Here is a 22,761-nt window from a genome sequence, read left to right on the forward strand (position 1 = left end):
TTACAATCAATACTGGAATTCTAAAATTTCGGCAAAACATACATTTGGATTACGCAGAAAGAGTAAAACCTTTCTACAACTTAATAAAACCTGACTTTTCAGTAAGACATTGGACACAGGAACGTTCCAATATCCTACGTTCATTACAAGAAGACATGATTGATTCCAAACATTTACAGACACACGTAAATGCATGCACCGTGGCGATCCGTGTAAAGGCGTGTCTATGCAGGTACACTTACTTAACTTTCAATGAAGGCGAAACAGTACTGATCACATACAAATCACACATGTACACAAACGCAGAAATGCGTTTCACTTCAACAGAAAAACTCCTGCCAGCAGTTTAGACCGCTGTAGCAAGAGAATGAGCACTGGCTCGGGGGAAACGCATAATTGTCATAACCTCAGTACTGGCTTTAGAAGCTGTTACAAAGGCTAGCATTCCAAATGCAAAAGCTTTACATCCAAAATGGATACAATGGGCTAATTCTCTTACTGCAACGGACATTGAATACAGATTTGATCCAAGTTTAAAAACACAAGCATCTCTGCAATACAAATAAGAATATCCTCTACCAAATGAACTATTAGCTCTAGATCAGTATGAATATATTATTCACACTGCCGGACCTGCTCAACCGACCATAGCGAGTAAGCAACAATACTGCGCGGCATGTGCTATTTTTAAAGCTTGCATGCAGGATGGAAAGTTCTATCTGAGTTGCACTAAAACGCAATCTCAAGGAGACTGCACGGCTCAATTGGCAGAATTAAAAGCGCTTATACTGGCACTTGTAAATATAGATCACAAATTCCCCACACTAATTGTGTGTGACTCCTTTTACTGTGTATTGTCGTACAATGAGTACTTACATCATTGGGAAATAAACGAGTTTAAAGATGCGAAAGGTGGCACAATTAAGCATAAAATGCAATGGGAACAGGTAGTTGAGTTGAAAAACAAACTAACAAGGGCTCACATGATGCATACACTGAGTCATCAACGTGATGACATTAATGTTGAAAGGAATTCATTGGCTGATGAAGCCACAAAGGGGGCTGTGCGGAAGGCTTTCGTAGCTGCAATCACTCGTTCTAAAACAAGAATAGACAGTGATTTCATTATGGCTGGCATTGCTTCTCTCAAAGGCAACTCAGCAGTACCTAAAAAATGTCCACTCATGTACTCCTACATGTTAGATGCACAAAACATTTCATATGCTCAAATTCCTGAAGTGGGGGACAGAGTAATACCAAATATGGATAGTAGTCAAGGTTTAATACTAGCAGTACACAATGGTTTGGGCTCTGCGCGCACACAGGCATTACAGTGACTATTTCTTTATTGAAACAGCTCTATTAGTGGCCAGATCGAACAAAACAAACTAAAGACTATGTCTTGAAATGTGACATCTGTCAGCAATGAAAGGATCCACCATAACACGCACGCCACAGACACCACTAATAAAATCTGACAAACTGCATGTTTGCATTTGGACCACTGCAGCCCCTTACAATCCAATGAGTCCAAAAAGGATATCATGGTTGCAGTGGATTCATGCTCCAGATTCCTATTAGTTTTGCCTCAGCACTCAGCTGACGCTCAAACTGTTATAAAAGATTTATAGGGACATACACAGTAGGCACATTACATTCTGACCGTGGCCCGGCGTTTAGCACTCAGACTTACAAAGAGGCAATGGAAAGTATGGGTGTAGAATTGCTGTACTCCTCTCCATACCGTCCATAGGGAAATGTGGTTGTGGAGAGGAAAAACCGGAACTTAAAGCAATCTTTAACAGCTATGGTGTTAGGAAAGGGTGATAGTTGTGTAAATCACTTATATGGGGTGCCGAGAGCCCTTAATAACCAGCCAAGAAGTTCTTTAGGGGGTCTCACTCCATATGAGGTCCTATTTGAGGCGAGAATGTTGGTATCTGATCTTGATTGTGAAGGCACAGTGGTAGAAGGGAAACCATTTGATATCCATGATCGTTTTTTTTTTTTACTGGATCTGAATGAATCCAGGACAAGACAAAGAAACGTCCTTTTAAAACAGACCTCCACTAGGGAAATCAAGGCAGTAATGGAGAAAACTGTCTGGATCCCAAAAGTCGGGGATCTGGTCAAAGAAAAATAGAGGACATTAAAGAATTCGGACTATCCTACAGAAAACCTATACCGGTCCTAGCAGTACAAGGAAAAAGAACAGTACTTCTGCTGCCTCATGCCAGGAAAAAGGAGAAGAGAATTGTCTCGATTGACTTAATCAAACCACACTATGTGGCCAATACTGAACAGTAGGCCTTGTGGACTCCACAGTAGCAGACGCCCTCCTCCCGCTACAATCCAAGAAGTTCAAACAGAAAGACTCATCATGTTTGAAGAGCCTGCTGTACGGAATGATAGACTATGCAACAATTCTATGGAACTTGCTCCTCTTAAACCCGAACTTCAAAATTCAACTCAAAGCAACATCCAAGTTGCAATTAGAGAAAACACAGATGTCTACATGAACATGCCTCAACGACAACAAAATACAATTTCAACAAATCCAAATGCGATTCCAACAATTGATCGAACTGCTTCTGGCTACTTCATGAACTTTGATATGTTTCTTTGGATCCAAGTGAACTGGAAACAACACCAGCCCGACAATCACTCAAGCAACAAATCAAAAACGTTCTTCACTTTCTTCAAAAGACATACCTGGTATCGCCTTGGGTAGAATTCTGGGTAATTACTGGGGTACTTAGTTATACCATTTAGCATGCTTATTATTGGAAGATACCTTCAGTAAAGCTATACAGCCCAAAAGGTCAACTTGATTTTAAAGCCACATCAATCATCACATTATGAACAAAGACACTTGTCATCAGTGAACATCACAGCAGTTCCTATACCGGACAGTATAGTTTGGGACAAGGTTGATTTCGATATATTCGGCCCGACGGACCTTTTAAAAATTCCTAATTTATTTAAAATTTCATTAAGTGATATAATTACCTCCAGTGCTTTTTCTAATGATTGGGACACTGAAACTGTTAATAACATGTTGTCTCACCTGGAAAAAAAACTGCAGCATTTCCCAATACTGAAATGGTAGAAGATAATTCAGACTAAGACGTATTGTACTGTTACCAACATTATGGTCATCATTTCTTGCACAAATCTATTTCACCTAGAAATGTTTTTGAATACTATTAGTGGGAGCATTGTCCCCTACCACCAAATAGTAATTCACATACCTTTGCACAGAAATATTTATACTGTTCAGGGTTTAACACTGCAGACCAAACCCCATAATATTATAAGGTTACACCAATATTGGCACTGAAAATTATGCTGACGAACACCAAACAAATTTACTCTGCTTCCTTTATTGCCCAATTGTCTGAACAGGGGTTTGACCTATATAAGGACACAACAGACTTAAATTCGGTCTAGGGATCAAGGGACTGGCAGGTACAGGGAGCAGAAGCACTATTTAGAGCATGCCTCATTCCACAGCCGATGATATTTGTAAACAAAACTGTGCAACAGACATCCTGGCTTGGATTAGCCAAGATAAAGGACCTTAATACACCTCAGTTTCCAACACCATCACAGGGGTGGCAATATTCGACTTCACAGGATGGGGCAACAGTAGATAACTTTTTAAATTACAATAGAACATACCCAAATCGGGAAGAATGGGTGGTTTGGCCTTCAGACACGAATATATGTCATAAGAGATTCTTGGGTATCACCGAAATGTACAGTATCCACAGGCCATGTTATGTACAAAGAGAACACCCAGGGGTAGTGACATCCTACAGTGTTGGGAAGTTGTGCCTTGATTGGCTAGAAACCTCAACACTCGCAGAAGTGAAAGAACACTTAACCTTACTCACACAAGATATAAATCTTAGGGATTTTTTATTAGGTCCCAGAAAGATACATCAGAAACATTTCAGATATGCTGGCATTTATACTGCCTACAATGAAATCTGGAAAATATCCCAACACAAGGCCGCAGAGAGAATACCGAAAATAGACCGTATTAACTTGGAAAAAATCATTAGCTGTGGTAGAAAATGGGTTAACAAATTTGACCTCCAGAATATATTCTTTAGGCAACATTGGGTCTTGTGCGATAGACATCCTAGAACAAGATTTGGCCATATTACAACACAGGCAATCTTATTTACGTTCTATCACGTTATTGAGCTGGACGCTGCAATCATTGCTTGCAGGCCCTGTGCCTTGGTGTGTTATAAACAGTACGTCTCTGTTTTCGCAATATAATCTAACAGATAAACAGGTTGAATTGGCACAAACGGAAGTTAACTATACAATGCTGCGTATTGAAAAACTGGACGGACTACCATTTACAGTAGCGGAAGCTCCATTCACTGAATGGCTTATCCATGGCCATATAACTCTACCGGTCACTACATTTCAGTTTCAATATTTCCTTGAGCAAAGGCAGGTGGGAAAATATGAAAAAATGGGTAGGGATTACATTAAGGAATCCTGGGATTTACTATACAGATTTCGATGCCGGAGTGGGGATCGAGAAGTGTTTCTAAGTGGTCTAAACTGCAAGAACGCTTTGAGCGGTTCTCTCATGTGCCAGGACATTACATTGCATGGGGCTTGTAATGGGTCGGTAGCAAACTTGTTCTGCCACATGAAAGGGACTCCAGCTGCCGTGATTAAACCTGTGTTTTAGCTTCTCTCAAATGGGAGTTACTTGATGCTGAACGATCAAGGTTGCTGTGGTATGCTTCCAGGCATTGCCTCTCCGTTCACTGTGAACTCCAGGTTTACTTGCTGTATTCAAGTATTGTTTTCCCCAACAAGTTCAGTCAGGGAGGCACCATTATGGCCTTCGTTGAATGTTTCTTTTATACAATTCGATACTTTGAGCAGACTGAAAGCCATGCTTTTACAGCAAACTGTACCCTTAACCTCTGCTCAAGAGACCTTTGATCTTCAAATCGCAAGGACCTCGACTGAGATACAGGCACTTATACGTACAAACTGCCCCATTCACTATGCAGAAATGGTGGGTCGTATCTTTAATATGTCTGATACGAGTTGTATTGTAGACCTATTTAAGACCATAAGGTCAGGATTTCTTAGCAACTTTCAGACAATCCTCAGAGTTGTTCCAAACTTTATACACTCCGTATTTGGAAGCATCTTTGGAGGTCTACCTCTGATCCTGCTCTCAATTGCAGGAATCCTGATTGTCATTTATCTGATACGCAATGGACGGCCCAATCACCAACGGGATGGCGAATGCACTCCTGGAGTGGAAATACCGTGAACGCATGGTACAGCATTCTAGGCACACATCGCATACGGGAACTGAGCGCCTCTTGGTTCCTATCGCTTAGACCAGTGTGGATGGACAGCATCTTACCTGTTCTTCCATGCTTGTTTTGCAGGGACGAATGCGTGTTGGACCTCTCTCTATCAGACACTTGCCATGGACACGCCTGTGGGCTTGAATACCAGGCTGGAACCCTTGAGGTCTCATGCTCGGCAATGTCTTCAGCGTATTCCTATACTAACGACCTCATTCCTTGAGAATCCCCAGGTGCCTTTTACAACTGGAGTAAGGTTTAACTCCACCATTAGCACCACTAGCAGCCAGGTATCGACTACAGCACCGGCTGCCTCTACACCGGTTGTTGGCAGTACTGAATATCATCTGTGCTCCATTGACATAGTCTGTGAGGTGTTACAAGGACCGTCCCCTGCAGCACCAAGCAGCGATGATTTTGCATCTCCCAGCCAGGACATTCAATCTATAATTGACTCATCGTGTGCTGGAAAATATTTTTTTTTTTCTTTTTTCTAAACTTAAATACATTTGGAACATTTCCTAAAAATTGACACTTTCTCGCTGAAAAGCATGGCTTTTGAGGCTTGTTGGAATTCAACTCATATAAACAAACTCAATTAGGACTGTGGCTTAACGGAAAATTCTAACAAACTAATTTCGTAGAAAGGAAAATGTTCTTCTCTTTTTCTTTGTAAGCTGTTTTTTAAAATGATTTTAAAACATTTTTTTATGAAGGTCATTGATAAATGTCTTATGCACTACTATCTAGTACAGAGAAGAGTTCATTTGCATTTTTATCATTGTTGACTGTTGGGAAGAGGAGTGGGTATTACGTTTCATATAGGTACCCTAATGTAGACCCGGGTAACATTATAACTCTTCACCCACAATATGTCCCCTACACTACACTGTAACAAACCCTTTTAGGATTGAACCTTTTACCTAGTTCTAGTCCTGGGTGCAGAAGGAGGGGTTCTCCTAAACAATAGAGTCCTAAAACTCTAACAATAGACTCACAGGGTATGAATGAATATTCATAAGAGTTCTTAGAAACTAGGCTGGGGCTACATCACCTTCTTCCCCTTATCATATATACATGGTTCATCCCATACGTCATCCTTAAACATAACAATGGCTAATACAAGCAGCAAGGGCCAAAGGCACCTTAGATACTTTTGGTATAAGTACAGCACCTCTTGCTAGTGTTGGTTAATGGGAACCGAGACTTCCAGGCCGACACACTGACCAGGGAAGCTGAGGGACCTGCATGCAGATGATCCAGCTGACAGTAGTCTGAATATCCCTCCAGCATTTCCAACTTGAGATCAAGAAGGGCTTCTACATTCTCACACTTCAAGTAAAGGGTTCGACTAAATCCTAGAGGGATTCTTGTATTCACACCTACTCACATGCTAGTTACACTTAGGTACATCTAGATAGGCATCGCAGGAGTATGCACACTTTTATCATGCATTTTATATTCATGTATTTATTCATGCTTATTGCAAGATGGTAGAACTGTGCTATCCTGTTATTTATAATCTACTGCTAATCATGTATCTCTACTACTGATTGTTACAGCTCATATTTTTTACACGAGAATAACAACTGTTCAATAAACCCTTATTGAAATGCCCAATACTGTTTGTCTGTGTATTCTGTGTATTTCTGAGATAATTTAAAAGAGCACGAGTGATTGACCAAAAAGTAGTACATTGTTTCCACAATCTTGAGGGATCAGGGTTGTCATTTTCTAAGGTTGCCAGAAACTATTCTCTCTCTGATAAGGGGAGGCACTAATGGCACTGTGAGCTAGCTAAATGCTAATAGGCAGACATTTCTCTGTGGGGGCGCATGGAACAAGTCTACCAACAATCCTACAGTTTATGTTATCCAAATGTGCAGGTCCTGCATGGCTACTATCTAACTACACAACAGTAGCACAGCAGGAAGATGAGGATGGAGATTTAGGTCATGGGAGTAGTGTGTTAGATGACCTACTTTTCGGTGAACTACCAGAGTTTGAAGACAAGCTCTACTACCCTGACAACTAGGATGTTACATTGTTTCTTGCTCATTTACTTTTATTACTTTTGTGTGTCTCTGTCTAGTTTGAATCACCAACAATCCATCAACATGTGTTACTTTTTTGATGCAGGATTGGAGTTGCAACTGTGTGCAGTCAGTGAAGAAGTAAATCCACTCTTCAGAGTCCTGCTCCAGTCCACTTCTGACTCACCCTAAATCCATTTCCCTTAAACCAGGCATTAGATGGAGAATAGTACAAGAAATGTGTGCCTGCCTCATTGAGCCCCTCCAAAGAACCTGACTATAGATATCCTCCTATCTGAGCCGAAAGGTACTGTCCCTTAGGAACAGGTAAATGATGGCATGAATTGGATGCTAACTCCGAGTGATTGGTGTTTGTATTGTTGTTGTGCATGAAGTCTACTAGCATAATCTACACACAAATAAGTGACTCAAGTGTTTCCCTTCTTGTATCGCAAGGTTTTTTATTTTTGGTGATAATTCCAACCCAAAAGGGTTTCTGCTTGTTATTTTATGTTCCGGTGGTTGTCAAAATTGTCGTCATTACTGTGAGAGTTCTCTCCTGTATTATGCATTTGTGGTTGTTAGTATCGCGACCTGATGCCCCATCTGGCACGTTTGTTATCCGTGTTGTCCTCCCTCGTCCTGCGTGTGCTCAGTGCTTTACCGCTACGTACATAACGAATTATCACAGAAAATAAGCAACCTCGAGATACAGCTCATAGCCCTGAGGAAGTCGAGGGGTAATCCCATGAAACAGCAACAAAACACGTGTTGGCTAAGAATCAGAAAAAGTAAAGTACGGAATGGCTTTAGCTTACAGAAGGACCAGAATAAACAACCTTGAAATGCACAACAAAAAGGAATTGTGATTTATAAACCTACCATTTATGTTTGTAATTACTTTACGTGTGCAGAGGATTTGCATTTACTGTTCTAGTGGCCATTTAGACCACTTATTTGGGGATCTGGTGGTTTTTCCCTACCTTAATGCATTGTACGAGATGTCATATTATAACCTTAACTTTTATGTGACAAGACCTTAGAGCGCCCATTTCCTATTTCCCACCACCAGCTCTGTTTAGCACAATACCAATATAATTAGCTACTCACCAAGCACCAAGACCTCATTACCTAGCAGGTCCATCAGGTCCTGCTCCCAGTCCGGGATGTTGGACAACGGTGCATCAATTGGTTATGGGTGAGCCGGACCCAAGAGCATCGAAATGTTGCCCACGCACCCTCGCCCACCGCCGGTGATGCTCCTGGAGCACGTACTCGGACCCAGGGCTGCCGTCTGCTGCTAGGGTTAAGGGGACGTGGCGCTGGATTAAAAAAACATTGGGGCCCCCTTCACCTCACTGAATAAGGCCCTTGGCTGTACCACTTGTGGGCTTCACCTTCAGCAAGGAAGGTGGTCGTGGCTCTCACTCCTCGGCCTCTTCCCCTGGCTATTATTTTTTCTAAGGCTCTTCGCCATGGTTCTGGGTAGGTGGGGCAGAAAAGAAAATGTAGGAAGTAATACAGTAAGTAAAAGAATTTAAAAAGGCAAGTCATTGTAAAAGATTGAAAAACGCCCTAAAAAAACACAAAAAGTAGAAAAAAAAAAAAAAATATACAATCAGGAATAGAGAGGAATAGATAATAAATAAAAAAGATCTGAAAAAGTTTCTAGAAACAAAGGATTGAAAATATATAGGGAGGATAGAAAAACAGGCTCAGAACCATAGAAAAAAAGAGAAAAACAAGATGGCCATGTGGTGTAGTGAAGTTTGCGCGATATTTCCCCCAAGCTCGCAATAAGCATCCCTGAACACGCACTACGCATTCCTGAACGGCAAAAATGCATCATGAAATGGCTGAACAAGTAATTCCACGTGTTCGTGGAATTAGCGTTGCTCGCTAAGTTTTTTTGCAACTTTGCAGAATTCCACGTAGCGCAGCTACGCAAACTCCGCCAAGGCTTAATTCATAATGCAGACCACACAGTGCTCAGATTGTGAACATATTTAAAACACACATAACATAAGACACCACACAATTCCCAATCGTTGTATTAATTTCTTCAAGAAGTGCACGGGACCAGGGAAGAGTGGACTAGAACACAATTAATTAGTGTTAAGTATGCAAGTCAACCAAAAGGTAGGCTTTGTTGACATTTCAATCCAGTCAATATTTAGGTCCTCATCAGTACATAGTCATCTAACTACCACACAACTTTAGCTTGAAATGCAAAATAAAACAGTTTTTCATATTTGGACCTTCAAATAATTTGTTAACTTCACATGATCGCCTCTCATTTCTTAGATCTACAGTACCTATAGCACCAGGGAGCTCTGTATAGTAAACAACTCCCATATTGTTCCTAAATCATTCAAAATATCAGTTCCTAAACCTCTTCCTTATTTTGATGTCATCTTGAGAATAACAAGCAGTGATGTTCTATATTAATCACCTTGCAAAGAGTGGTTTCTTACAATAAATAGAAGTACATTTGCAAAATAAACTCACTCTAAGACTAATCGGAGTGATAGCTAATCACAGAATGCAGCTTCATTCCTCTCACTTTCCTCTCTAAAGAGAATGGTTGCTCTACCACATTAGGCTTTTAGAGAGGATTTGAATTGCCAGTTTACCAATAGAATAATTATTTGGGCCCAGCAGGATAATTTTAAATAAAATCTTATTAGGGCTCAAAAGTTAAAATGAATAAAAGAGTGTATTATGGTCAGAACTAATATTTTGTATCCATTTAGGGCAAAGAGTAATATAGCTGGGTCTGAACTGGGGTGGCAAAGTGAGCTAAAGAACGATGATGGATTCAACCCTGATCTGTGAGTGTCGGAAAGGTTTCATTGCTTTGTCCATCATCTCCTTGTGTTAACTTTATAAAAATTGTATTTTCCGAATTGTGCCTAAAAATCTGACTTTATCATCAAAGATTGCTTTTAATTAAAGTTCTTTAGACACCAAACTTGAAGTTCGTACCTGCTCCCAATTAAAGTAACAAGTTGACCTATTATTATCCTTAGGTAGAGGAAGGCCTCGCAGTATTAAAAAACAAATGTTGGAATTTTTCACTACAAGGACATATAAAACTTAAAAGTGCATCTCCATCTTTTCAAATACACTGCATCCTACCCTTTTGTCTGTTTAGGGCCTGCCCTAGCGAGCCAATCCACTGTCAAATCCTAAGCCCTCCTACTCCTTGAATAACTTCAACTTTTCACAGCTCAAGGCCATCCTATCCTAGGTCACCTCAGGCCTGACTACTCACCTCTGCTGGGCCAATACTTGGGAAGTGTATGTTTGTGAATGTTCATCACTGTGTGTAGAGTTTGATAGGTTCTCCTAGGTTTTTGTAGGTTCAGTCCCTGCTCAAGTAGTCTCAACATGTTTGATTCTGTGCCCGGGTAGCTCATTCAATCCAGGTTTTTACCTCCAATTATGGGATTTGTAGTCCATTCATTATAAAATTAAGATGATTAATCCCAGAAATAAGAACAAAAGCCTGGCATGGATTACTTTTTTAAGGTATCAAGCATGGACCTGGAAAAGGTAAAGCTCTGCTGCCAGCCATTCACACCATGGCGCACTCAAGTGTGGCAGTGAAGAGGTGTCATTTACCCACTCCAATGCCATAAATTCCATGCCTTTTGACCACCGCCATTTCACCCTTAAATTTTGGGGCAGTTAGTGTATCTCCTTTGCAGTAAGAGAATGGTGACAAGGAGCAAGGACGAGTAAATCACACATATGGAGGACAGAAGTCAAGGCATGCAGCATGGACTGCCTGGGTGGTGTCTGCTGTTGTATGCTCTTACGCAGCTCCCATCCAGTGCTAAGATTGAGCTAAATGGCCTGTAGCAAAGTTTGAGTGGGCTCTAAAACTGGCAGAACAGACAAGGCATATTGTGGCCAGCAAACTGGGCCTACAGGGGAGATAAATCTGCACCCTGCACCAGGAAACCCAGTCAGGGTACTTCTCATAATGAAGTGGCACACAGAAAAAAACCTACCCTTGCTATGTGGTATTTTAGACTTGGTCATTATTCAAAAGCCTTTCATTTTATTGGAGCAAACAAAAATGAAAGCTGACCAGGCCATCCTTTCCTCCCTAGTCCTCCCTTTATCTGTGACTCTGTACATGGATTCAGGAAAAACAGGAACCTCTGTGACTTCTGTTGGCCAACAATCAAGGTCTATATATTAGGCCGTGCTTGCATAACAAAAACATTGCAGTCCTACCGACAAATACTTTCAAGTGGCCTCAGCCTTTTGGTTTCCTCTATTGACTTTTTTTTCTTTCCATCACTGCTTTCCTTTCTTGTAATCTTCTTTTGGCAACTAATATTTCCAGCAGTCATAATTCTCAAATGTATACAAAGGACGGTTTTATAGTTGAATATCTTATTTAAAACAAATAATGTAATTAATAGAGAGGAATGTGAAATGTATCCATGAATTGTCAACTCAGTTGAACTTTGTGAGACTATTAGTGAGCAGTTCCACCTGCACTATTAGGATGCGACCACCTTATGGGCAGTCGGAAATATCCATGTTACGATTGCAGCTTGTGCAATTGCTGGAAATGGGACGTAGCACATGCTGCAATAGAAAAATAGATGTTTTAGTGAAAATGGTTACTAGCTATCACCCATGGTCACATAAGATCTACGATTTTCTAAAAAACACTGGTACTTGCTAACATCTGACCCTGATTTAGGTGTGCATATTACTAAGAAATCCAGTGTTATATACTGTAAGGGCCGAACATTGCTTAATATTGTCAGCCCCAGTTATCCAAAATCTAAATATGGAGAACTGACTTGGCTGCAGACACTTAATATGGGCTCATATAAGTGTGGTATTGGCAGCAATTGCAAACTAGCTTTACATGGTAAACTGGAATTTGAATATAATGGGTCCAACAAATATCAAATCAAACAACATATTGACTGTTCTACAAAATTTGTGGTCTATGTTATCAAATGTAAGTGCAAAAAAAATGTATATTGGGAGCACTATATGATGCCTTAATGACCACATATCAAAACACCTCAGAGCATTACGTAACCAGGATGCCAGGTATCCTATAGTGACACATGCCCTAGAATGCACAGCACAGAATACTAAGCTGTCCTTTACCTTCTATGGTATTAAGGCGATGCCATATGATAGTAGAGGAGGTAATAGAGAAATAAGAGTGCTACAATGTGTAGCCCAATGCATTCTTAAATTACATGCAGTAGAAATGAGCATTAACATGGATTCAGAGCTACAATATAAAATTGTAGTTATCCTAACGGGTGATATATGCTCTCAATCTGTTACATCACACCGCAAATGACATGTTTGTGTGCGTTTGATATGCTGGGGCTTTATTTCACATGTACTATGATACCTGTTGCCTAGGATAAGTGGTAGTCCTGAGGGGTCCCCTTATGACCTAATGTCTGTATTTCAGATCTGCCAAGCATAACATATGTGTATTGTTCCTAACATGCTACACTGCACTTAAAATGAGCTGCATGTTTGGGACTGTTAAGATGTGGTTCTACTATTATTAGGGCTAATATTGAACAAAACCTTTCACATACACACTACAAGTAATATGATTACTATTCGCTTGACGCAATGGGGAGTTTCCGGATGGGTTCCCCAATGAGTTAATGGTTGCATCTAGATTTTCTTATAAAAAACAATAGACGTGTACTATTAGTTGCTAATGAGCTTATGACTGTATTCTGAAGAATAAATGTGTTGTCTGTTACTCTCTTTTTCACTGCAATGAACATTAAGGGGCCCATTATGATGTCGGGCGGATTGCCCCCGCCAGGCTGGAGGTAGCCACCGCCGGCCTAGCGGGGGAAATCCACCCAACATCATCTCCAGAATTCCCCCGCCATATTAGAATGGCGGGGGGACCGTGGCGGTCGGAAAGACCGTCCGCCGCTTTTCCGTCATGGTCGCCTTGTGAATATGGTGGCGGTGTCTATTAGACTGTGCCAGCGATATTAGCATGGGCTTTGAGGCATGCAGTCTTCACTTTGGGGGCCCCCTGCGGGCCCCCAGAGTAAAGGAGGGGTGGGGGTTGCACACGGGGGTACCTGTGGTACCCCCCTTTATTTGCATAAACAAAGCAGCAGGCACTGCGTGGTGCCTGCCGCTTTGTTTATGCAAATGCTGAAATGCATTTTTAGCATTGTGGCGGGCGGTGCTGAGAGCACCGCCCACCACAATGCTAAAAATGTGTCAAGTACCTGAGTTCCAATGATGGTTTCCGCAGGAGCCGATGCTAATCCTCTAACCCCCACACCCCAATACCAAAATCATATTGATTCTGACAGCAAGGAGGGGGGAAAGGGGAAGTGGAATTAGAGAGAGAAACACGCCACATCTTCTGCCTGAAGGGGATTCTGCTTCTGCTATTTTCTTCTTCCTGTCAAAAGAGTTATTATGCAGCCATGTACATACATATAATAATATGCATTCTCTATTTTGTCCTATGGTTAAACTCTAAATTTTTCTGTCTATGTTACCTTAACCTTTAGGGTGGCTAGCGGTTCTCTACTGTGTTCTTGTACTGGTTCGCTCTCACTTACTGTAGTGTTGAACCTAGAACATAAGACACCTGATTATTCTTCACTCAATTTTACTGTAGACATGACCTATGAGCTTCCTGAATCTGGTTACCTTAACCTTATCCTCACAGTCTTTACAATGGAACCTTATAAATACAATACAAAGAAGTTTGGAGAGCTGGAGGAGTCTTCTCTAAAGGTGGTAAATATCTTTATATATATATATATAATGCACACCTACTTGCAGATATCTCTATAGTTGACTTGTACCTTCTCCAGTATGCCGACTCACACTTGAGTAAGAAGTCTTTACTTTAGTCTTTAAAGATAATTACGCAGTTCGGGAATTTCTGGAATTAGCCTTCAAGAACTGGCCTTCGGAAATTGAGTTCTTTACCCAGTAGGCTTGTGACGAAATGTCACTTTCCTTGTTGAAGAAAAATTATACAAATATCCACCAAAAGAAGTATACAGGATAACTCACCACAGAAGCGGTAAGCTGGAATATGAATGTGAGTGGATTTCTACTCACAAACTGCCTCAAATCCGAAAACTGAAGCGCCACAGGAACAAGAGCAGCCGCTTCGTGAAAACTAATAGTTGAAGTGCGCAGTTTACAATCAGTAAACGCGCGACAACAGCTGCAGTGATTTACTGGCAAACAAGTAGACCGGCAACCGGTTTGGTAACATCAGCGGCCATCTTGGGATCCCTGCAAATACATCGTATAAGATTCCTATGCACCATTTGGGACCAGCGCTTGGCAAGATTTGGAATGGTTTGCCCAAAACCATGTCGCTGCAGGCTTGAAAGGACCATTACCATTCCTGAAACATCATGAGGATTAGCAGATCTAAAGGTATCAGAGAGACCAGTGGGGACTATCCTAACAGTACCCCCCACCAAAACTCCTCCCTCAACTTCCTTGGGTTTCAGTGGGTGTCTTTTATGAAATTCCCTTAGCAATCTGGGCGAATGAATATTGTCCACTGGTTCCCATGTTCTCTCTTCTGGACCAAAACTTTTCCAATCCACTAGGTAAAACAACTTATCCTTCCTAATCTTGGAGTCTAGGATCTGTTTAACCTCATATTCTTCTTCGGACTGAATCTGCACTGGACCTGGCGGGCCTTTCTGTCTCAAATTGGGAGGGCTTTTCCTGAACAAGGAAACATGGAAAACTGAATGAATCTTAAATTTCGGGGGAAGCTGTAATTTCACACTGACGGGATTTATTACTTTTTCTAACGAGAAGGGGCCTATGAAACTTGGCTGAAAATTCCTATTCCCCTTTAATCTCAGGTTACGTGTAGAAACCCAAACCTGATCTCCTGGTTCATAACTAGGACGTGGGCGTCTTTTCTTATCAGCATTTTTCTTATAGGAAGTCTTGGCCTTATTTAGATTAACTGTGGCCTGTTTATACACTTGTTGTAAATTCTGTATCACTTCCTCAACTGCAGGAACATCACTGTCTTGTCTTCCTATCATGGTGTTTGAATGCCTACCAGAATTTAGGTAAAAAGGGGAAAATCCTGTACTGGCATGGACCGCATTGTTATATGCAAATTCAGCCGCCCAAAGGATGTCTGGCCCTCGGTTTCATGGTCCATCAGAAACAAGTGCAATTACTGCTCCAATTCCTGATTCACCCGTTCCGTTTGACCGTCAGTCTCCGGATGGAAACTGGAAGACAAACGAGAATCAATGTTCAGTTTTTTCAAAAAGGATCTCCAAAATCGAAATACAAATTGAGGTCCCCTGTCAGATATAACCACTCTAGGAATACCATGCGCTCTCACAATGTGTGGTGTGAAAAGTACAGCTAATTGAGGGGCATTTGGAAGGGAATTCAAAGGCACAAAATGGCTCATTTTGGTGAAATGATCTACCACCACCCAAATGACTGAATAACCATGACTAGAGGGAAGTTCTATGATAAAATCCATGGATACTGTGTGCCAAGGATATGGGGCAGATGGCAATGGCATCAATAATCCCTGAGGAGCCTGCCGGGTAGTTTTTCCCTTAAAACATTGTTCGCAAGAGGCCACATATTGTCCCACCTGAGCTTCCATTGATGGCCACCAAAAATCTCGTCGAATCAATTCCAAAGTCTTTTTGGTACCTTTATGACCAGACAACAGTTCATCATGAAAATGTTGAATAATCAAGTTTTGTAATTCTTCAGTTGGAACAAAAAGTTGTCCTTGTAAAAATGGTCGACCTTCCTTTATCTCATGGTTATCACTCTGCTGTACCCATTCTGCAAGATTTAGAGAGGCATATTCTCGATTCAGACGCTCTTCAAGATCCGCAAATTGAACCAAACCAATGATCTTTTCTCTGGGAATGATAAACTCGGTCTGTAGCACAGACGCATCTTCCTTGATATCCAGACGCGACAAGGCATCCACCTTACCTTTGCTAGAGCCAGGCTTATAAGTGAGAATGAAATTATAGTCAGCAAAGAAAAGTGACCATCGCAACTGTCTTGGCGTCACAGTTCAAGCCGACTTCAAAAACTGAAGATTTCGATGATCCGTATATACGGTGACCTCATGCCTGGCTCCCAATAGATAATGTCTTCACTCACGGAACGCATCCTTAACTGCCAACAGTTCCTTGTCTGCAATTGAATAACTTAACTCTGCAGGAGTCAACTTGCGAGAGCAAAAGGCCACGGGATGAAGCTGTCCTGTTGTCTTGTTTCGTTGAGAAAGGATTCCTCCTAGAGCTGACTTTGAAGCATCGGCTTCCACAAAAAAAGGCTCTTCAGGGTTGGGGTGTCGTAGTATCGGAGCAGAGATAAACATTCCCTTTAAATTCTTAAAGGCATTCTCGGCTTCCTCAGTCCAAACAAATTTTGCTCCTTTCTTCAACAACTTCGTCAAAGGGGCAAACTTCTCCGAGAATCCTTCAATGAAACGACGGTAAAAATTAGCAAAGCCAATAAAACTCTGCACCTGTTTTACCGAGAGAGGGGACGGCCAATTCTCCACCGCCTTCACCTTAGATTCATCCATGGCGATGCCATCAGGAGAGAGTACGAACCCCAAGAATTCCACCTTTTGAGCATTTTTACACACACTTCTCCAATTTGACAAACAACTGGTGTTCCAATAATTTCCTCAATATCCACCGAACACGTTCAATATGATCCTGAAGATTCTCGGAGAAAATAAGAATGTCGTCAATATAAACGACCGCAAAACAATCCAGACACTCCAGCAACACATCATTCACAAAATACTGAAAGGCTGCGGGAGCGTTACAGAGTCCAAAAGGCATGACCTGATATTCGAAAAGCCCCAGTTGGGTGAGGAATGCAGTCTTCCATTCATCTCCTTCTGCAACGCGGACCAGATGGTAAGCACCACGCAGATCTAATTTAGTGTAATATTTGGCCCCTTTTACTCGATCTAGCAGCTCAGAGATCAAAGGCAATGGATAACGGTTCTTTTTCGTTGCTGAATTTAGTCCTCTATAATCGATGCAAGTTCTTAAATTGCCATCCTTTTTTGGAAAGAAAAATAACGGAGATGAAACCGGAGATGTGGAGGGTCTGATAAACCCGTTGTTCAGGTATTGATCGATATACTCTTTTAAATGTTGATTTTCTCTTTCAGTGAGCGCGTAGATGCGACTACAGGGTAATGAAGCCCCGGGTTCAAGTTCAATTTTACAATCATAGTCACAATGAGGTGGCAACTTATTAGCTTCTACTTCATCAAAAACAGCTGACAAGTCGGTGTATTCAACTATTATTTCTTGAATTGAAACAGAGCAAATGGAAGAAGCCGAACTGGCAAGCAAGCAGCATGAGGACATTGCAACCTCCTCAGTCTTCACATGCTCGAAATTCTTTATGCAATATTCAGAATTCATTAGGATAGTTCTCTTTGCCCAGTCAATCTTCGGATTGTGTTCTGTTAACCATGGTAGAACCAGAATAAACTGAAATTGAGGAGCGTCAATGAGACTGAAATTCAAAACACTCACATGTTCCCCTGGGCCAAATAAACAAATCTCCTCTGTATGATAAACAATTGGTCCCGAGGACAAACTTGTGCCGTCGACTGCTCGAACAGGTTCAGGTCTCTCTTTCTTGATAAATTGAATTCCCAATTCTTTTGCAAAACCAATATCACAGAAATTTCCCGTAGCTCCGGAATCTATCATCACTGAAATGCCTTCCTGACCTTTTTCCCCATACTCAATTTTGCTCAGCTCAATTGAATGGGGAGTAGCCGATTGCAATGTGTTCGCTGCCGATTGTATCTCTGGAGTTGACTCTTCTTTCGCTTCCACCAGGGCAACCTCTTTTACTGGTGGAGCCTGTCTTTTACCGGCATATGACTCTTGGGTTTCTTCTGACAATCTTTCAAGAAATGACCCGAATCTCCACAATATAAACAAAACTTTCCAGCCACCTTCTTTCTCTTTCTTCTTTAGAAAGCGGTCCACAAACCAGACCCTCCAGGATATCGCGATTTCGCGATTTGCAAAAAAATCGCGAAATTTGCATCTTTGTGCAAATCCCGCAATTTTTGGCAAACCGGACGCGAAATCCGCCGTTTTTCGATTGGACGACAGCCAATACGTCCTCCTCGTCTTCTAAGTTGAATTTAGCAGCTTGGGGACTGGCTAGCAAAGCAACAATGTAAACTTTTTACTCACGCGGCATGATTCTGGATAGATGACATCACAACAAGGAGAGAGCCGTCCCGAGCGGGTGGTTGTAGGACGGAGTTTGCACTGGTAATGGCAGGCAGAGCTCAACTCAACGTGGTAAATAAAAAAATAAAAAATGAAAATACAGATACTGCCCGGAGCTGACCGCGGACCACCGCGGCCGATGGAACCCTCATTAATAATTGCTGATACTCATTCATGCTCGGAGTCCGGATGATGTTTCCCACGGAATTCGATTTGGCCACGAGGCGGGCCCTAGGGCCGTACCTAATTGCCTGAGATTAGTGTGTTTGGAGTGCAGCAGTTCGGGTAACGGGCGAAAGTAGGAGGGGGTCCAAGAGGCCCAACAGTAAAGTCACCCTTTCTTAGACTCACCGCCACCGTAAGTAAAGGCCAATCGGAGGCGCTGCAGGTGGTAGATGGATGGAGCATTGGCCAGGCAGTACGGCATTCTTTGAGAAGATGGGAGGGAGCTGGGCTGGGTCAGTAGCAGGGAAAACAGCATTGAGCTGAAAACTGTAGATGCAGTTAGAGTCTGCCTCCTTGGGGTACAGATCCAAAGGGGTTAAGCACAGCAACAAACGCACTGCAGCAATTTAAACAACGATAGTCTCCTGTCCACATTGCTCAGATGGAGCAACGTTTGTAAAGATGGCAGCAGGTTTGCACACGTGTTCACGTTGCTGCATTTGATTTGACCTGAGTTTTGACCGACGCCTTGCAGACTCATCCCCGCAGGCCACCCGGGTCTTCTTGTGGATCGGTGGTATTGTACCCACATCCTTTTGCACATTTTCAGGCCTTGGTGAGGGGCACAGACCTCATGTCAGCCAATATCCCAGGCTCACCGATATATCTGCCACATTCCAATGGCACCAGACAGGTTCCTTGCCCCAGGCAACTTTAAGCAACAATAAAAATGCCAAGAAAACAGCAACTCTGGTGATTAATGGACCGCCTGGGTATTGTCAGAGTTTTGTCTAGTGGAAATTTTACACAGAGTAAAGGTTAATATGCTTGCTGCAAAGCACGAGCACCGTGCAGATCACAGAAATGCATATAATTTAAATAGTTCAGTGCCTTACTGCTTTTGTTGGAGAGATCTTTTAATAGTTGAAATGTATACATTTAAAATCCTAAATGTAGCACAGTAAGCTATAAACTGGTTTGAAACAGCTGCATGCAAACTGCAAGGTATAAGTTTAAGAGTTGATTTCTCCCCAGACTTTCATTATCATAATGTTGCAAAATGGTAATTTGGGTAGAAATCAATTCTTATTAGTAAAGAGAACCCCCAACCATAGTGGCATATTTTAACTTCTGCTTCTTCAGATCAAACACTCTTATACTATGCCTAGTATAAATGACAAATGACCTATGACTCCTTCCCTACACCTCTTATGTAACATTTCCTATACACTGCTTTACACACATATAACTCATTGTCTCTGTGTGATGTAAAGTGCTCTGACACCCTACACTGGTATGAGTAGCTCTAAAAAACAAAACAAAAGCTTGTGAGAGAGAATGGTTATGGAGACTTGTGGGTCACTGTTAAAGTGTGGTATATTGCAATCGTCTACATTGCTTGATTTTTGCTCAGAAGAAAGTGTCACTCATAGTTGTTGAAATGTCACTCATAATTACACTAAAAATTTTGAAAATGTCACACATAGCAATCTGAAACCTTGGCAGCTATGATTAGAGCGCTGGAGCTGCGGTTGTAGAAGTTGTGGTGGCAGCCGAGTAGGATTCGACATTGGCTATTTTGACGGTGCTTGTTCTGTTTGCCGTCCCCCCCTACTTTCCCCCTCGCCTCCTGTGGGTAAAGGACTGTGCTGTGCACATAGTTCTTCTCCAATAATGCCACCACAGTGTAACACATTTTGAAAAGTGAGCCAGGAAAAATATGTCGGAGCTGAAAGTTGGGGAAGGTAGTTGCAAAGTAAGATGCACTTCGGAACCTAAAAGAAATTAGTATGGTTAGTGTTTTAGACAAGACTGTGATTCCGTAGAGCCGCAGACACGTTAAACATGCCAGTTTCACAGTGGAATACCCTGCTGAATCAGTTTACATTGATTTAAGGCTGAAAAGGAATGATTACGAATGAAATGCAGTGCCGCAATAATGCCGCTAAATTTCCACTTTTGTGCCGCTAAATTTCCACTTTTGTGCCGCTAAATTTGACAATCTATGCCGCTATATCCTGGGGGGTCTGACAAACTGAACTAATATGCTTAGGCTCTTCCTCTGACTGGACTTCCTTGGTCCTCGTACCTTCGAACTTGCTCCAATCAAAATGAGGGGTAAAGGTTCTGCCTTCTTTCCGTCTTTCTCCTTTACGTTCACCCTGTTGCTGGTCATTCTGCAAAACCAGGTCGATCAACTCTGAAACCTCCGTAGGTCTACTGGGAATTTGAGCCAAACAGTCCTTCAGTTCATCTTTGAGGCCGCGATAGAAAATGGAAGCTCGCTTTGCCTCCGGCCAATTGGTCTCCACAATAAGCTTATTGAATTGTGCCAGGTAGGCGACCAAATCTCGATTTCCCTGTTTGAGATCCAACAACTCGTTGCCGGTGGTTTGCGATACTGACCGACGATCAAAAATTCTCAAAAATTCCTTCTTAAAGTTATCAAAGTTATAAAGAATTGGATCATCCTTATTTACTAGCGGCATTGACCAGGCCGCCACATCACCGCTCAGGTAGGACAACATAAAATCCACCTTCGACTGGTGTTCCCTAAATATGACTGGTTTACAAAGAAAATGCAAGGAGCACTGTGTAAGAAAAATCTGGGCCTTATGAGGATCCCCATTGAACCTCTCTGGAGCAGCCAAAGGTATGGTAGGGGACATTGCATGGATTACCTGAGTGGTTAACTCTGTTGCTGATGGGGCTGGAGCAAAAGTTTGAGGTCTACTTCCCTTATTACCCACTACAGATGCTGACGATAATTCATCTACTCTTTTTTGCAAAAACTGAGTTTCCTGACTTGACCTATTTATCTCTTCCTTTAGAACTTGATTTTCTAACATGGTGTCACTCAATTGCGCTTGAATACCATCTGAAACTGTGGCTAACGACTTTAGGTCAATTCCTTCAGCCATCCTGCTGAAGCGGAAATTGGTCTTGGCACTTCAATCTGTCAAGTACCTGAGTTCCAACGAGGGTTTTCGCAGGAGCTGATGCTAATCCTCTAACCCCCACACCCCGATACCAAAATCATATAGATTCTGACAGCAAGGAGGGGGGAAAGGGGAAGTGGAATTAGAGAGAGAAACACGCCACGTCTTCTGCCTGAAGGGGATTCTGCTTCTGCTATTTTCTTCTTCCTGTCAAAAGAGTTATTATGCAGCCATGTACATACATATAATAATATGCATTCTCTATTTCTTCCTATGGTTAAACTCTAAACTTTTCTGTCTATGTTACCTTAACCTTCAGGGTGGCTAGCGGTTCTCTACTGTGTTCTTGTACTGGTACGGTCTCATTTATTGTAGTGTTGAACCTAGAACATAAGACACCTGAATATTCTCCACTCGATTTTACTGTAGACATGACCTATGGGCTTTCTGAATCTGGTTACCGTAACCTTAGTCCCACAGTCTTTACACTGGAACCTTATAAATCCAATACAAAGAAGTTTGAAGAGCTGGAGGAGTCTTCTCTAAAGGTGGTAAGTATATTTATATATATATATATATAATGCACACCTACTTGCAGATATCTCTATAGTTGACTTGTACCTTCTCCAGTATGCCGACTCACACTTGAGTAAGAAGTCTTTACTTTAGTCTTTAAAGATAATTACGCAGTTCGGGAATTTCTGGAATTAGCCTTTAAGAACTGGCCTTCGGAATATCTCTAAGTTTTATAGTCACTAGAAATTGAGTTCTTTAACCAGTAGGCTTGTGACGAACTGTCACTTTCCTTGTCGAAGAAACATTATACAAATATCCACCAAAAGGAGTATACAGGATAACTCATCACAGAAGCGGTAGGCTGGAATATGAAAGTGAGTGTTTTTCTACTCACGAACGGCCTCAAATCCAAAAACTGAAACGCCACAGGAACAAGAGCAGCCGCTTCATG

Source organism: Lissotriton vulgaris, chromosome 5, assembly GCF_964263255.1.
Source record: "Lissotriton vulgaris chromosome 5, aLisVul1.2, whole genome shotgun sequence".
NCBI classification, from domain to species: Eukaryota; Metazoa; Chordata; class Amphibia; order Caudata; family Salamandridae; genus Lissotriton; species Lissotriton vulgaris.